Source organism: Callithrix jacchus, chromosome 6 (genome assembly GCF_049354715.1).
Source record: "Callithrix jacchus isolate 240 chromosome 6, calJac240_pri, whole genome shotgun sequence".
Lineage (NCBI taxonomy): Eukaryota > Metazoa > Chordata > Mammalia > Primates > Cebidae > Callithrix > Callithrix jacchus.
This window is the reverse complement of record NC_133507.1, coordinates 63,480,256-63,497,198: the sequence shown is the minus strand read 5'-3', so window position 1 is coordinate 63,497,198 and position 16,943 is coordinate 63,480,256. Positions and strand designations below refer to the sequence as shown.

At 36.4% G+C, this 16,943-nt stretch overlaps 1 long non-coding RNA gene across 4 annotated transcripts in view; it reads left to right on the top strand.

Annotated features, from left to right (window-relative positions):
• The first annotated feature begins 288 nt into the window (after window positions 1-288).
• The window catches only part of LOC144576646 (uncharacterized), a 257,148-nt gene continuing 240,493 nt past the window's right edge, over window positions 289-16,943 (top strand). For all 4 annotated transcript variants that reach the window (XR_013518895.1, XR_013518897.1, XR_013518896.1 and 1 more), the window contains exons 1-2: window positions 289-642; window positions 2,501-2,621. This is a non-coding gene — a long non-coding RNA (uncharacterized LOC144576646). The remainder of the gene's footprint in view (window positions 643-2,500; window positions 2,622-16,943) is intronic.

Here is a 16,943-nt window from a genome sequence, read left to right as displayed (position 1 = left end):
CAGAACTGTAATCTCTCAGTAATTTCTCCATGCACCTCTCAGCATGGCTGACAGGCATCTGCCAAGACTGTAGTACATAAACCGCTGAAACATGAAATATAAAAATATTTACCCCCAAAAGATGTAGTAAAAGCTCAGCTTCCTCCAGCTTCCATAACCCCTGAGGTGTTAATCTGGAGGAACAGTTGCATGAGTTTCCACAGGCCAGCCGTGTGTCTCCTACACTTGACCTAGACAGCCTTACATAACGAAGCACCAGTGCTGGGGAGCTCTCTGAATGTCATCACCAGTAAGAGTAAGAAGTATTGGCAGAAGCAGGCAGGCAGGCAGGCAGGCTGGGTGTTTGCGTGGAAATCATAAAGTCTTTCTTGTCTTCCTCTTTTGAAATATTTTGGAAAGAGAGTTAAGAATAGCTCAGAAACTGGTCTCATTCTTTTTGTGGGGAGAATGACCAGAAGCATAAAAGCTAAGTCTTCCAGCAAGTGCAAGACTCCTCTTTCGGTGTCTGCAGTAAATGTAACAAAAATGAATTGCTATCACTAAAGTCCTGTACCATGACACCTAAAATGAAGGAAATGCTAAAGCAAAGTAATAACTCAAAGACTGTCACCGAGGGCTTTTGTCTACCTTTAACTCAATGTGGTGAGTAGAGGGAAATATGTGTATATGCAATAAGGTAATAATTGCTGATGTAAATTGTTTTGCAGGATGATAACTAAAGGATTGATTAAGAGTGCTTATGTTCCTTAAATAGCTTGTTTGTGAGCAAGATAATAAGACATCAAATTCAGAACGTGATGGGTTAAACTGGTTGTGTTTAGTGTATTTCAACTTCTGAAATTATAATGCAAGTAATAAGAAAAGCAGTATCTGACTATGGTGGTTTGCAGATAAATGTCAGATGTGTGAATTAATTACTTCTATTGTCTATAGTGAAAAATCAAATCTTAATTTTAACATTCAGATTTTGCATATAATCAATCTTTCTTTAAACTTTGAAAGTAGTTTCTTATAATGGAGCAAGAGGATTGCTGGGCTTTTGAGATAATCTTTGTTAGACTTACTACTCCTAGATATCTGGAGGATGCTTTAAACAGCACAATTAAACAATGCACTCTCCATCTAATTTTCTTTCAATTATCCCAAATGCGTGCACTGCAAGTTATGTTTTTTAAAGCTAGAAATAATAAAACAACTCTTCTATTCTGATTCTGAGTATGGTGATATGGTATTATTAATATAAGATGACATTAGATTGTTTAATTATATATAAAATTGTGGTTTTAAATGAGTTGTGGGCTAAGATGTATAATTCCTGAGGTAACAGAAATAGAGAAGAAAGCATGCATCATTTAAAAATAATGTTAATGTTCTGCTTTTAGCTGGGAAACCTATCTGCTAATGCATCACACTAAGTAGAGTGAGGAAATAAGATAATTTAGGTCTATGGAGGAACACAGTGATCTAATTCCAACCCATCACTTAACTCCTAAGGACACTGAGGTAGAAAGAAGTTAGATGATATGCCTAACTGACACAGATGAAGAGGTGAGGGAAAAATGGCTTTCCTGACACTAACCTGTTATTTTGTCACTCATACTGCAATGAATAATTGTGATTCAATACTGGAGTAAAGATTTGATGTGCATTGATTTTTTTATACCATACAAATGACAGAAAACAAAAGTGGAGTAGTACTACATATCTGCTTTTATCAGTAGTCTGATTTTGGACAAAAAAGTTCTGTACTGATTGTAATAAGAAACTTTCTTCAGTTATTTCTCACAACAGTAATGAACACATTGGTGCAACATTTAGTTACATTTTCAATGATGAAATTGCATTCTGAACATTGAGCTATGTACACCATGCTGTTGGTTCAGATCCTTTTGTTTTGTTGATGTTGATTATGGTGCAGGCTTCTCTGTCCCCTGGAGAGCTAATGTACATGAAATAAACAACCTTCAGGAAGCAAAGAACTAGAAAATTGAGTGTTTTTTCAAAAGATTCTGTCTTATTATCTTCAAATAAACTAAGCCTTTTATAATTAGGTGCGTGTTTTTCATTCTTGCATCCCTGCCTCTAGCACGGTGCTTCCTGGACCTCTAATAAATGTTTGCTGAATGAATAAATGGAGGAATGAAAAGTATTCATAATGTGTCTCTGTGTGGGAAATGCGTATAGTATGGCCTGGTAGCATTCTTTTGAGGAGTCCTTTTAAGAAGTGTATCAAAATGTTTTGCTAATATATATCAGTTTAATAATTGCCGAAGTGAATGAATGCTTCTGAAATGCATGTTTGAAAATGGTTAAATTTTTTTGGCACAGTCTTCTAATTGGATCAACTTGATATAGGGTTGGCTGCTTATAAGGGGTAATCAAACATACACTAGCTTAACCAACTAGAAGTCTGTTTTTCTCAAGTGACATTAGTCTGAAGGTAGGACTTCACAGTCATCAGAGATCTAAGCTCATTTTTCTTCCTCTCAAACATCCTCAGCTTGGAATTTATTCCTTCCATTTGTTGCCTCATCGTCTTGAGATGGCTGCCTCACTTCTAGCATCCTAACTGCATTCCAGGGAGAAGTACAGGAGAGAAAAAGGCATAAGACACACGCCAGGTAAATCAGCTTTCTCCAAGAGCTTTCCCAGACCCCCTAGAGATTTTAACTTACAGTCTATGGGTCACAACTTTGAAAAATGCCCACTCCCTTCTGCATGGGAATCTGGAATCACTGTGTTTTTAGCTGAGCCCACTGCTACCCCTAAATAAAGTTGGGATTCTCTTTTTAAGACAAAGGATGTATTTCCCCCATATCCATTCTCCTTTAGCATATAGTTTCGATTACTGGTAAAATCTTTAAAAATGTATTGTGATTGGTTAGTCTAAGCTGATTTGTATTCCTAAAGAGCAAAAAGTCTTTTCATTTTATATCCGAGCCTTCTATGAAAAAAATTATCCTACTTTTAGAATAGAATGTTACTTGTGAAACAGATGGATTTCTGTACTCAGACAGAGTGAAGAGAAAACTGTAGACAGAGTTTTCATAACGGAAAATAGAAAATAATCCCATGCTGCATTTCATTTCATATTCACCCTACAAAATAAGATTGTCTGAAGTTCTTTTCTGAAAAGATTCTGACTGGAAGAATAGATAGGCACGGAATTAAAGCTCCAACCCTTGGAATCTCTTCAATTACTAAGCAACATTTTGTCCACTAATTTAGAAGAGAGGCCTTTCATGAGCTTTTTCTTTTTTATCTTTCTGTTCCACTTGTTATCTTGCTGGAATCAGCTCCACTGAATAGCATGTGGCTATCCCTGGCTGGTCCATGAAAGGTCTTTGTAAGTTCTCTCAATTCAGTCTCAACGATGTCTCTGTAGAACAGAATCTGTTCTTCACATTGGCAAAGGAATAATTTGAAAGGTCCTAGAACATGATAGCCCCACTATCCAAAAAATCCTTTGCTTTAGATGTGGAGAATGATTGTGGGCAGGCTGGCATAACAGCTCTCTAATTTTAGAGGAAAAAATGATGGTCTTCTTAGTGTCTATTAAACCCAACTTTTCTATGAAAGATAATTGACTTCTGAATCCAGATCGCCATCACCTTGGAATATCCTATTCAAAAACAATTGCATATTACACTAGACTCTACTTCACTAAAAACCTTCATAGAACATAGTATTCATTTCACTTTCCTACAGAAATAAATAAGGAAAATTCTTTGTCAAAAATCAAACTATATCCAGACTATCTGGAGACCAAAACATTAAAAAATACTTAGCAACTGGCAGGTATAGTTTTTATAAGTCATAAACTCAAGGTAGAACAAAAGTTTAATTTTCTTCATTTTCTTATACATTAATTTGGTTTCTATATTAATGTTTTATTTTTACCTAATTACAGAAAATCTTATATAATTATTTGTGAGTCCACTGAACGACATCACTGCTTTTTCAGTTATTTCAAATTGAATCTACTAAAATGTGAGATTTTTATTTTTGCCCTTTATATTAATTGGAGTAACCCTTGTTTCAGCAACAAATACACCTTCAAACATTGGTGACTTGGTACAATGAAACTATATTTCTTGTTCATGAACAGTTCTACATGGTTGTTCCCAGTTGGCAGGTGGCCTTTCATGTGATTGTTTTTGGATTTAGGATTCTTCAGTCTTGTGACACCATTTGCTTCTAGGTACTCAGAGTCAGCTGACAGATAGAAAAAGACATTATGAAGAATTACACCTACTTCTTTAATTCAGAAGTGACACACATGCCTGGCTTATATTTCAATAGCGTGAAATAGTTATATAGCCCCACTAGATGCAGTGGAAGGCTGGGATATTCCCCCAGATGTGCAGCCAATTCCTAGAAGGAAACATGAATATTGGTGGTCACCAAGCTGTATTTGCCTACCTTTCATATTTGCAGTTGAAGCAATTTAAAAACATATATCATCTCTTTGCCAATTATCATTTAAAAATTAAAATAGAGAACTGAGAGTATTTAATTTGTAGGGGGGAGTAAATTCCTTTATGTTGGTATGACCTGTCTTATTTTGCACCTTAAGATTAAATCACATACTTTTTCTTCTACTCACAAAGCCCAGAGACACTTCGCTGTAGATTTTCCAGTTGTTATATCATAGTATCTAGGATTCAAGTCTCTTTTGCCTTTTAAACAATGCATTGTAAATCGCAACAGTTCTACATGCTAGGATAAACATGAATGATCTATATGAACTTTAAAGAATGATTTCTTCTTCTTTTTTTAATAAAGACAGGTTTCACCATGTTGGTCAGGCTGGTCTTGAACTTCCAATCTCAGGTGATCCACCTGCCTTGGCCTCCAAAGTACTTGGATTACAGGCGCGAGCCACCATGCTTGGCTAAAAGGATGAATTCTGAACCCATTCTGGTGGTAGCATCCAGCTAATATCCAGCTAACACTTCTGCATTTCATGCAGGATATAAGAAGGAACAAGAAGAAAAGAGTAGAGTCTATATCAAGAAAGAAAGCTGATCATGGTGGCTCACACCTACAATCCTAGTACTTGGGAAGGCCAAGGTGGGAGGACAGCTTGAGCCCAGAAATTCGAGACTAGTCTGGGCAACATAAAGAGATCCTATCACTACCAAAAAAAAATAAATAAATAAAATAAAAATCAGGCATAGTGGTGCATGCCTGTGGTCCCAGTTACTTGGGAGGCTAAGATGGGAAGACTGTTTGAGTCCAGGAGTTCAAGGATGCAATGAGTAATGATCATGCCGCTGCTCTCCAGCCTAGGCAACAACAGAGCAATACCCTCTCTCTCAATTAAAAAAAAAAAGTTTAAAAAAGTTCTCATGAATCCTTAGCAAACATCTTCTTATGGGTCTAATTGTCTAGAATTGTTATATGGCTATTCACAGCAGCAAGGGAGGAGGCTGGAGAAATATAGCTTTTAAATTGGATTTGTAGATATTTCAAACAAAATTCTTGATAAGGAAGAAGGAGGGAAAGATACGTGGCAGGCAAATAACAATGTCTGCCTCAATATTAACAGCCCAATTAATCAGGCTAAAGTGATTATAAGCTTGTTTTACACTCTCTAGAGGACTTAGTTGTGTGTGTGTGTGTGTGTGTGTGTGTGTGTGTGACAGAGAGATAGATAGACACACACACAGACAGGAAACAATGGAAAAAATCTTGATATTATAAAAAAAAATTGGGATGAAGAGGACAAAAACTAAGCTCTAGAAAAAGACAATCTCAGAATATTTTGAGATAAACCCCAAACTATAAAGAATATTCTAGAATAATGGAGAAATAGATTATAGTTCAATAGCAATACAAAAAGTGTTCTGAAAAATACATCACTAGAGCAGGTGTGCTTATGATTAGTGCCCTGTGTTGGAACTGACTCAGTTCCAAGGATGAGGCTCAGGCAGGATGTTGTCTCTAGTAATAACAGTCAGAGGAATCTGCTTATTCCAAGTGATCATTTCTAAGGGAGCTGAGGAAAAGCAAGTGTTCTTTAGGGATTCCACAATTCAAAGTTCAGTTTGTCTATCAAAATATGTGGACAATAAATAAAAGGATCAAAGCAGATGTTTTACCATACAGGCCAGCTAATGTGGTGACTAAGGTGGGTGGCAAACACTGATGAGGTCCTCTAGCTCTGGTCACTGTTGGGGTGTCAGTTGATGTTTTATACTACTTCTGTTGCTTTGAATAAGACTTCCTGCAAGAAGGGGGAAGCAGGGAGAGAAACAGGGAGAGGGAGAGATGGAGAGAGATACACACACACACACACACACACACACACAGAGAGACAGAGAGAGAGAGAGACAGAGAGAGAGAGAGAGAGAGAGAGAGAGAGAGAGAGAGAGAGAGAGAGGGAGAGAGAGAAAGAACCCCTAGGCAATCCAGAAATTGCTTTCATTTAAAAGAGTTATGTAACTTAGTGGTTAATGAATCAGGATGTTTGTAGATTTATTTTTGCCTTTCTGCATTTTTCAGTCTTGGGTTCTCTTCTGAACCTGCACATGTACAAAGTGGATATGTACAAAGTGGGCATTCTAGTTAGTCCAGGAAGAAGCACTCCAAAAAGTTTTCTGTTCTCCTTATGAGTGGCCTTTCTTCATTATGCACACAGCCACCCACCACTAGAACTTCTCAGTTTCGAAATTAAAAGAGAATCATCTAGGTCAGGACATGAAGGTGGTTATGAGGATGCGGGAGGTGGGTGACTGGATAGAAGGAAGAGCTAAGTGAGCTCTTTTTTGTCCTTTCTGGCATTTTCTCTTTTCCAAATTGGTTTCCCAAGTGAGATATCAGAACATGCAGGCCCTGGTTAATCATCCAGTGCATGGGATTATCTCTCATTTTGCCCTAAATGGCCTAAATTGCAGGCACAAACACACCGTTGTTTCTTTTTCTGGGATCCCCACATCTTATTTTTAATTTAATTGTGTCAATCTCCACACAATTAGCCTTCTGGGGAACTCCCTTCTAGATCTGTGGATAATTCTCAGACCAGATCAAGAGTTTACTTTTACACCCACTCATTTTGGTCAGTGTTCCAGTATCACTGAATTGCTTACAGATATGAGAGATCTTTATGCTATTTCATGCCTCTGCGAATATGCTCAGGCTGTTTTCTCTCAAGGGCCTTCATCTTCCCTCATTCCACCAAGACCTGGCTTCATCTTTCTATCCTCCATTCCCAAAAGTCAGAGGACATTGATATACTAATAAGTATCAATTATACCAATTACTGATTAGGCTTAAGAACCAGTTCTTTCAGAGAGCCTTTCCTGATCCCTCCACCCCCATCCTGGTGGAAAGGATTCCTGCTCATTGGGATGTTGCTGTGGACTATAATAAAAGCCTAATGTGCTTATACTTTGTTAAACATACTTGCTTATATATCACCAATCTCAACGAATTAGCTAATTATTTGAAAGCAAAGATTGTGGATTATTCGTCTTTGAATTTTCAGCACCTAAAACAGAGCCTTATAAGAACACAGTATGCATTCAACTATTATTCTTTACAATTAAAAATTATAATTATTGATACGAATGAAGATGAACCCCATCTATTTTAAGAAAGCCAAATACATGCAAACATAGATTTGTTAAATAGAAAATACTAGGGATAATGATATGTTCTATACAACAATGCTTCACTTTGGAAGCAATCGCCAGATTTTCATTGAAAATACCATTAATAAGTTATATTTATACTCAGTTTACTCCAGAAAAAATTATTTCTTAAAATAAGCAACATCAATACTTCAAAAATCCAATTGAAGAGAATTGCTTGATCTTTAAAAAAACAAAGTATATCTGGTGATAGTAGCAGCTCCAGTTTAACTATTCTCTGCCTTTTTATTAAATCCATGTATAATAATTTAAAATTCCTTCTCTTTTGAGAAGCTAGTCTATTTTATAAAATACCCTAAAATTATAGAAATGACATCTAGACTTTCTGACATACATCTTTAAACTCAATATTTTGCCCTGTATTATATATGATGTTTTAGTTTCTCAAAACTACAACATTTGATTTATCATTTTATTGCTCTAGCAATCCTGTAGTAGGTATTGAACATATTTCACTACCCTACCCCCAGCTCCCTTTAAAAACCACGGAGAAAGAATGCATGTGACTCTTTGCAAATCTCACAGTTAGATTACTGATTCCTTCTAATTTATTTACTTTTGGAATTTATGTTTGCCCATGATAGGTCTCCATTCTGTTCAAAGTGCTCAATATATTTATTAGTGTATCAGCAATTCAAGCAGTCAACAAACACTTCTGTGTATCACCCTTTATTTACTGGTTCCACAAAATCTTCAGGTATTTTTAGTCAGATTCTCAAATTAAGCTATTGTAGTTTGAATCCAGCTTTAGAAGTGCTATACTCAAATAACAAGTCTTAGCTTCCTCCTACATTTTTGTGTTAAGGTCTATGAGTAACTAGAGCTGTAAACCAGCAGAGTGCTCTCTGCTTAAGGACAGAGCTCTTCTAGAGGTGGAGAAGTAAGGTTATATTTTCTGTATTGGTCAATCCAGACCCAGTTTTTCTGTTTGTTCTTTTGACCTCATCTCTTTCCCATGCCCCCTTCCCAGCCACACCTTCCATCAGGTTTTCAATTCAAGAAGAGATCTGGGCAAATTAGATAACTTGCTTAAGGTCACAAAGGTAGTTGGCAGCCGGGGTTGGCCAACAAATAGGATTTCCTGACTAGAGTCAAATAAATGAAAAATCAATGTAACTGAAATGAACAACAAACAGTCAAAATTTGTTTTGTGGATACAGTTGGATTACAAAAATGTTGAAATATATTTCACTTAGCAAAACCTCTAAACATGTTCTTTATAGTGACACTATATACACTGAGACTTCCTCTTCTTGTTCTTCTAAAAAAAATGGAGAATATTGGGCTAATGGCAGATAAACGTGAATCATAATTTACATTTGTATAAGTATGCTTAAAATTTTAGAAAGATTATTTGATCCTTTACAAGCTTGGATTCTTACCAAATCAATGTAAGGTGGTGCTATGGTTTGACCATCCAGACCTCATGTTGAAATATGATTCCCAATGTTGGAGGTGGGTCTAATGGGAATTGTGTGGATCATGGGTGGGTCCCTTATGAATGGCTTGGTGCCAACCTCACGGTAATGAGTGAGTTCTCATGCTATTAATTCCCAGAGAGAGCTGATTTTTAAAAAAGAGCCTGGAAGCCACTGCTCTCTCTTGTTTTCTCTCTTGCCCTGTGTTCTCTGCACACAATGGCTCCCCTTCACCTTCCACCATGAGTGGAAGTTTCTCAAGGCCCTCACCAGAAGCAGGTGCAAACACCATGCTTCTTGTACAGCCAGCAGAGCCATGAGCCAAATAAACTTCTTTAAAAAATAAATTACCCACCCTCAGGTATTCTTTTATAGCAACATAAAGAGACTAAGACAGGTGAGTAATGCACCTTACCTGATTCCACGCTCCTATTAAGATGGAGCCCAGGATTCATCCCGGGTAGTGGAAGCCTGTGTGTAGCACTCTGTGCAACATTTCACACTGTGGTATTCTACTAACCCAGTGCAGTGCTACGAGGATGTGAGGTGAAAATCAAGAGAGAAGAACATCAAATTCTAACCCAAACCTGCCACAGAGAATCTCTGTCCCCACTCAAGCTCCCACTTTGAATTTTGAAAGTGAAGAACATGATTTCAGAGATGGGCTCAGACTTGTGAAACCTAGTGATGAATAGATCTTCAGAAACACCAAGCTCTGATATTATTTTGAGTAACAATTAGTTCCCAGATGATTTTTATTTTGGGGAAGAAAATCTAAGAAGTGATTAGTCAACTAGCCGAACAGCTGCAAAAGTCCTCATATTGAAGACATTGCCCTCTTTTCAGAGGACAGGGAATAGAGCTCCACATGCAAGCAGATTTTGCACACACCAGGAAAGACTCTGTCAGCAGGCTTAATTAGGTAGAAAAAGTTTGCCTCTAATTCCAATACTAAGGCACATTATAAATCAATGACTCACAGGGTTTAGAGGTTTGAGGAAACCCCGATTTTGCTATTTCCCCACTTGGCTAGCTTAGCAAGCACAGTAGAAGATGGAATTTTACTTCAATTAGTGTTCCTTTTAAAGAAAAAAATATTTCTAGAACACACCCAAACACACAATCTTTCTTTAGTAATATAAAAAATTTTAAATTTAACATATTAGTCATTTTGACATTTAATATTTTGAGCCCTAATGCATTCTGTTTTATTTAATAGATAGTAATGTTTGATATGTTATACTTATGAATGCTTAAAATACATAAGCTATTCCTTTTTTTTTTTTTTTTTTTTTTTGAGACAGAGTTTCATTCTTGTTGCCCGGGGTGGAATGCAATGGTGGGCCTCGGCTCACTGCAACCTCTGCCTCCCAGGTTCAAGCAATTTTCCTGCCTCAGCCTCCCTAGTAGCTGGGATTACAGGCATTCACCACCAAACCTGGCTAATTTTTTGTACTTTTAGTAGAGGCATGGTTTCTCCATATAGGTCAGGCTGGTTTCAAACTCCCAACCTCAGGTGATTTGCCCACCTCAGCTTCCCAAAGTGCTGGGATTACAAGAATAAGCCACCATGTCTGGCCAGCTATTCCATTTTTTAACACAAACTTATTTTATAGAACAAAGCAGAAAAAAATATTACTTATAATATCACATATTGACAATATTCTCTCTATAATCCTGGTTCCTTAGCATTCAGGGAAAATTTTTAGGAGAAAGTAAGAATGATGATACCTCCCTCATAGAATTGTTGTGAACTTTACTGGGAAAATACATGTTAGTAACTGGCACACGATGGGTGGTTAATATGTTCACTTCTAATCTTGCTGCCCTCATGTGAAGACAGGAATTTTTATCTCTAGTAAGCCAAAGGAGGACTACTTTTATCCAGGTAAATATAATCAACTAGATTAGAAATTTTTTGAGTTTCTGTTTTCTAGAAAATTCATTTTTATTGTGATTTATCCATTAAAGGAAAGGTAGAAAGCTTAGAAGTGTTCCTTACTAATATAGAAAGCCCACTTTTAGTGTATGTGCTAGCCAATGATCCACTGACTGAACTTCCCAAATATCTTTACGTCTAATATACTTACTCATCTGCTGTGTCCTAGCTAACCCTAGCTAAGAGCAAGGAGCATTCATTGATGACCTAGTTCTGCTCCTTCTCCCCCTATCTTCTAGAAGTAAGCACTCAACTCAATCCTTGTGGATAGTTTAAGGTCTGGGGAATATATAAATGGGAAATATTACACAGTATGATCAGTGTTGTGTGCTAGAAACAGAAAATACATTGGAGTTTAAAGGAGAATAACACCACCTCCTTTGGTGGGTTGAGATGCCTTCTTGGGAAAAGTGGGATTTGGATAGTAAAGTGAAGATGGGGACATCACTAGGAAGACTGTATAGTAAAGGGAAAGAGTGATCTGGTTAAGCCTCCTTGAAAGGAAAAGGAAAGGAGAGGAGTGTTTCAAAAAGACGAAAATGGTCAGTTTATCTGGAGTTAAGCATTTGTGTATTATCATGATTAATCACTGGAACAGTTGCCAACCTTTCATTATAAAAATATTCTCCGGGAGAATTCATCAAGTTCCATTGCCTATTAATTTCTGTCCATGTATTTTATTTGGCATCTTCGATGACAGAAGACACCATTTTTGAAGAAAAGAAATGAAGACAAAAGAAAAGTTCATTAGAGGAATAATCTATGCATGATATTTAAAAATTAAGCCACGTCATCATCCTAAGAACACTATGAGTCTTTACTTTTAGAATAAACTTGCAGTGTGTTCTTGATATTTATTAATATACAGCTTAACGTTTTTCCTTAACACACATCGATTTGCTTTCTCATATTTATTATTTATCAGGAAATTATAAAAAAAGGTAAAATGGTGTTGTTCCACATGTTTTGGATTTGGGATTTTAAAAACTTGATTTATAATCCTATCTTTATGATGAAATACTCTTTTTTGTATGACCCTGAATATATTTCCCTGTGTAATCATGTACAAAAATAAATGAGACAAAATCTAAGTGTATTTTAATCTCTTAAAATTATAAAAAGTGTATAATATTAAATTTTCAAAAGAAAACACAATCTTTTTTATTTTTATCCTTTTTGAAAACCGTGTTAATAATAAATAGGATCTGTACAGTTCAAATTGTTGTTGTTTTTTTTTAATCAGAGAGCATGAGAATTTTTCTAGGACTACAAATCAGCTTCTAGCCTAGTTAAATCTTAATGTCAAAACCAACTTTCTAAAGAAACTTAATGAGATAAAGAAAGATTTTAAAAGGAGATCTTCTTTCTATTCCTGGTAGAGAATAGCAAGGACTCCGGAAACATGTATAATTTAACACTGATAACAACACAAGGCTTAGCAGTTCCAAAGAGTATCAGACACAATCACACTTGACCTAAATGACCTTATAAAAGCTAATGCTGCATTCAAGTGTCACCGCTGAAACTGGCAAAAGGATGGCTCCTTTAGGAATGTGAGTTATCCTCCGGTGGGGACATACCCATAGGGGGACAACTGCTGATGAATGGTTACCCCACTTCTGAGCATAGCCAAAAGTCCCTCTGGTCAGGTTACCATCTCTTCTCAGTTCCTCAGTAGAAGTCTGAGCTCTAACTCTGGATTAAAGTGTGTTAGAGAGAACATTTGTAGATATAAACTAGCTCAGACTACTGATGAAGCAGACTACTGATTAAGCGTTGCTGTTGCATCTCTAGCAATGAAAGTGATGGTTTGTGTGATTTTCTTTTTTAGAACCCCTGAAAGAAAGCCCATGGCAAGTTTCTGCATATTTCTGGTTTCTCACAGCCCTAAGAAACTCTTTCAGACGTTTTCTTAAGCCTGGAACCTATATGGGTATGAAATTCTAGCTACACATGAATAAATAATATCAGTGCTAATAGTGCATACACTTTTTGTTGTGAGGTAGTTTTGTCCTAAATACCGATTGCTATACATTTTTAATTCCCCCAGAATAAATCAAACTTTCCTTTACAAAGTGGCTAATGAAAGAATAAGCCCTTTTTTTCTGTTTTTCCATTTGACAAAAACAAATTTATATGTTACATTTTTAAAGTTTAAGAACATGAGAGACTTTTTCCAAAAGCAGATGTGAATTTTTAGTTTCTAGTATCACTTTTTAATATTTAAAGTTTAGTAAATTATGAAAACCAAAATAAAGCTATGCTTTTAAAAACATAATTCATAATAAATCTTTATTTCAAATCATTTATAGTTAGCAATAATATAGTGACAAAATCATAGGAAAAATCAAACAGATCTGGAGTGAGATTCTGGCTCTACCAATTAATAGTATTGTGGCTTACAGAACTTGTTTAAATTTTCTGAGCCTTTGATCTCATCTGTAAAACAGAGATGATATTCTAAAATCACAGGATTGTAAAATAAAATAATGAGGTAATATGTTTGGCACATCAAAGGTGTTCAGAAAATACTACCTTTCTTTTCTACTGTCCTCCTAAATCAAGTGAAAAGCTTAGAGTGGGAATTTAATGAATGCATCGCTAAAAAACAAAAACAAAAAAACCTTTAGGATTTTATCCTAGGCTTTCTATTTTTTCTTTATAAACTTTTCTAGGCCATATTGATCACTTCATTGGATACAATTACCACCTATGTGCTTCTGGTCTCCAAATTCCTTTCTGATTCAAATAACTTTCCTGTGCTCTAGACACTTATGTGTGCTTTTTAGTATATGTCTCTACTAAACTTACTTTAAAGTCAACATTTCCAGAGCTGAGTTTAACATTCACACCATTACACTCCCTTGTACCTTTAAAAATTTCAATGACATGCAATCAGCTTCTCTTGCTTTATTTTCTAGCATAGGTGCCCCAGCCAGAAATTTGGGATACAACTTACAATACTCCCCATCTAAATTGTTTACATTCAATCATTAAGTCTTGTTTCTCCTACTTCTTTCAGGTCCATTTAGAACTCTCCATTCTTCCTGTCACTACCCCACCTTAGGCCACCATAATCTGTTGCCTGGATTCTTGCAACCAATTTTCAACTAGTCTGTCTGTCTCTAGTCATGCTTCTCTCCAGTCTGTTGCTCAAATGCAACCAGAAAGACCTTTCTACATATAAAACAGGTTGTGTCCCTTCCATGGCTAAATCCAAGTCTTTTCATTGTCCTAACCTCATTTATTAAAATATAACTTTAACATGCTTTATTTACAATGAGGTGCATTTCCTAGATGCTACCCCCACCCACAGGAACTGAAACGTTTATTGCGGTATCACAGGCAACAGCTCTCAGCTGTGTTCCTTCCTGGGACTTTTCCTCAGCAGAAGAGGACCTATTTGCCCAAGGTCATATCCTTCCTTGGGGGTAAACTATAGAGCCTATGTCCAATGCATGTACAACTTGGGGTATAAAATTCTAGCCCCATCCCAACTGGGAATAACACTGAAGCTCCATTCCTATGTCAGAGTTCCCCATGGAATTCTCTGAACCCTTTGTTGTGGCTATATTATAGCCAAATTTCTCCCTCTGCACATACAAAGAGAAGTTGGGCAGTTGGCATTCATTGCTTTCCCATAGGTATAGGTCTTGGAAGCTCTCCCCATAAACATCCCATATGAAAACCTCAACCTCTGAGTCTGTTTCCAAGAGACTCTGCCTTTGACTCAAGACTTTAGACTTTTCTATGGACTATTTAGCATTTAAGCATCACACTGTATCACTTCTTCCCTTGGCATTCTATCTTCTGTCCAATCTGAACTAATTTTCATTCTTCAAATATATGGTGCTCTACCTGTGGGCTTTGGCACTTCTCCTTTCCTCTATCTGAGCACTCCCCTACCTCACTCTTCTGATTTCTGTTTAAGTAGTTTCAGGAGGTTCTTCAGACTCAGGTTCTAGTTAGGTGCCTCTCATGTGTGCTCTCCTGGTACTTCCTTCTTCAGAGCACTCACCACTTTTATGTTGTATTGGCCATTTCCAGGCTGTATTATTGACTGGCTATAGGCTCTGTGAGGAAATGGAATTGTTCATATTGTATCTTAGTGCATTTCACAATATTTGGCTAATGCTAGCCTCTCAAAAATACTTGCTGAATGACTGAAAAGGTGAATGATTTATTTAAGACTGGATTTATATTGGTTGGAATTAAGACATTTATGGAAAAGGAATTTGCATGCTTACTTAAGAATGATCATGCATATTATGGATGAGAACTTTAGTTTTTACTGAATATACGTGTGTGTGCATGTGTGTGTGTGTGTGTGTGTGCACATTAATTCAGGCACAAATAATCATTAGCCCATGCATTATTCAAACACAAGCATTACAACAAATCTCATAATGCATAATCCTTCATAGGAGTTGCTCAAAATGTCATTCCGTTTCTGCTAAGAGCTTAGTTTTAACTATATTAATTGTGTTTTTAAAATAAGTAAACCTGGCTTTCCATTAAAACCTGGATTTAGAAAGTGTCAGAACTTACAGTTGTACTTTCTTTCTACTGTCCTTCTGCTATTACTAACAATAAGATTTCTGGAAAATTTAGGGCCAAAATAGACAAAATACTGTCAAAGAGGTTATAAAGTGGTCCAAGAAATTAAATGGCCCAATAAAAGTGTTTGAATTAGTAAGTTCCTAGTTTTATGCTATAAAAAGGAAAAAAAATAGGAAATTTTATATCAATGTCATTCTCCAACCTACCACACTTAGCAGGGCAGGCTCTTGTACCAAACACCAGTTGGATTTTGAGACATCAGATTCTCCCCTAGGGAAAAGGGACAGGTCTCTATGCATTTCCAGGTGAGGAGGTTGCTCCTATTGGCCTACGGCAGTTTTACAGAAGAGGGGAAGCTCTGAGCTGTTGATATCAACATTGACAGGAGGGGGAAATCTGCACACTGTTCTGATAAAGGAGATTTAAATGGAGACCAACATACATTATGCTATTCCCATGCCTCTGTGTCATATCTTTTGATAACTACAGCCTATTCATGCTAATTGCTGCCTCCCTTATTTAGACCTTAGATTAATCAAGGTTCTCCAGAGAAACAGAACGGATATCTATATCTATGTATTTAGGTATCTATTTATTTATTATTGATTGATTTATTATGAGATTCTGGAGTCCAAGAAGTCCTGTAACTTGCCTTCTGTAAGCTGGAGACCCAGGAAAGCTGATGGTATAATTTTTCCTGAGTCTGAAGGCTTGAGAACCAAAGGAGCCAATGATTTAAATCCCAGTTCAAGCACAGGAGAAGATGAGATGTCACAGCTCAAGCACTGAGGCAGACAAAGAGGGCAAGCTCCTCTTTCTGTCCATCTTTTGTTCTATTCAGGCCCTCAAAAGGATTGGATGCTGCTCAACCTCATTAGGGAGGAAAGTGTACTTTACTGAGTCTGTAGGTTCAATGCTAATCTCATCCAGAAACACCTCACAGACATACCCAGAAACAATGTTTAATGTGGACACCTTTGGGCTACTCAAGTTTACAAAAATAATTAACCATCAAAGTCCTGAATTTTTTCTATTGAACAGAGATAAATCTGTACCAGAATTTTCTCCACCACCAGAAGTTATCACTAATTTTCTTAAAATGTATAAGTAGTGTCTATATTGTTGACAATATCTTATTTCTAAATTAAAAATAGAAAACAGTAATTCTAATCAAGGATTTAATGGTAATAACATGTGATTTAATATTATTAAATTTCTAATTTAGATATGAGGAGAGAATGTTCAAATCTGGCAGATTCTAAAAGACGTGTTCGTAAAAACAGAATTTATTCCCTACAGTCTCAGTATTATCCTTATTTTTAAAATACTTAAGGACACTATTTGCATCAGTGGGAAATTGGCACATAATTA